General features: G+C 29.8%; 1 long non-coding RNA gene across 1 annotated transcript; it reads right to left on the reverse strand.

Annotated features, from left to right (window-relative positions):
- Positions 1-384: 384 nt before the first annotated feature.
- On the reverse strand, positions 385-1304 carry LOC106641959 (uncharacterized). Its single transcript, XR_016293718.1, has 4 exons — positions 1242-1304; positions 1003-1155; positions 843-940; positions 385-675 (listed from the first exon to the last, which is right to left on the reverse strand). It is a non-coding gene; the product is annotated as an uncharacterized LOC106641959 (long non-coding RNA).
- Between the last annotated feature and the right edge of the window lie 224 nt (positions 1305-1528).

Here is a 1528-nt window from a genome sequence, read left to right on the forward strand (position 1 = left end):
TTTTTTTACATGAATTTTATTCAGATAAACACAGTTACGTACCTCCGTATTTCCTGCTTTGCGCTCGTATCGTTGTTTATTTTCAACCTTTTTAATGGACTATGTATGCTCGATTGTTGCACCATACCAGGAAAACAAACAATCACAAGATACCAGTGAAAACCAAAATTATAAATAATATTCTAGGCTTCCAAATGGTACAAGCGGATGATGATTATTCATTATAAACCAAAATTATTTTAAAAATGGTTTCTACACTATCTTTATGATGAGAATTAAATAATTATTTTACAAAAGAATTTTGTCTAACAGCTTCATAAACCACATAACTAAACTATAATACTCATTAACATTCGAAATAATAAGATAAATACTTACTTTTCATTAACGGGCAAAAGTAAAAAATCTTTTTTAAATATTCTCATTTTTTGTTGAGTCATTTTTCTTGATGTCTCTATTTTTTTCGATTGCTGGCTTTTTAACCAGGTATAGAAAAAATAATCGTAAATAATACTTTGCATGCGCTGCTTCTCGCTAATTATATCATTGTAGAGATATAACAAATAAAAGTTAATAATAATATCGTTCATATATAAATTTTCACTGAGACAGTTCAGGTGTGTTCTACGAATGGAAATATTACTTTTTTTCGGTGGTAAGAGATACATCAATAATCTGCAAATAAAATGTCATCATAACACACACACACACACACACACATACACACACACACACACACACACACACACACACACACATATATATATATATATATATATATATATATATATATATATATATATATATATTGCACAGTCAATCTAAATATTTGAAATACTTACATGTCACTACTCATAGAATTCAAAGGTTGTTGACTAGTTGATTCTTTATGTACGTTCTTATTGGAGAAAATTTCGTTGGAGAGGCTTTGCGATACATTCTAACATTAAATGACATAAAATTAATGTATAATATACCTTCAATGGACAATTTATAACTTACTAATGCGATATTATTTATCCAAATAGTGGGTGTAGTTATTTTTTCAACGTGTTCTGGCAATATATTTTTACATCGAAGACAGTAACTAAGATCTGCGGAACTTGATTTGCAAAATGGGCATACAGCTAGCACTCCCTTCTCATAAATAGACTTCTACGTAATATTGTTTATTATTATTAGTGTGACGATGCCTGAAGATTAACGTCTTTGATAGTTATACAATCAATAGTATTACGTACTTTTGATGATCTTCCGCTACGAGACGATCTGTTCGATGCCTTCTGTGATAATGCTGGTGTTTCTCCGAAAGATGAAATGAGTGAAACGGCATACGATCCTTCCCTCAAACTATCAGTCGCGAAATTATATTGATTAACTGGTTTGAAGTATCGTAGCGCCACGTTGCGTTAATATTTTGAAAAATGACGTATAATAGTGGACCAAACGTGTAAACTATTGTTCAGTAGTTTCATTAACTTTGTACAACTATATTTTTAATTCATTATGATTCTTTCTATATTTTTTA

Source organism: Copidosoma floridanum, unplaced genomic scaffold (assembly GCF_036245765.1).
Source record: "Copidosoma floridanum isolate Cflo_tuat_1 unplaced genomic scaffold, Cflo_Japanese_pri ptg000006l, whole genome shotgun sequence".
Classification (NCBI taxonomy): domain Eukaryota; kingdom Metazoa; phylum Arthropoda; class Insecta; order Hymenoptera; family Encyrtidae; genus Copidosoma; species Copidosoma floridanum.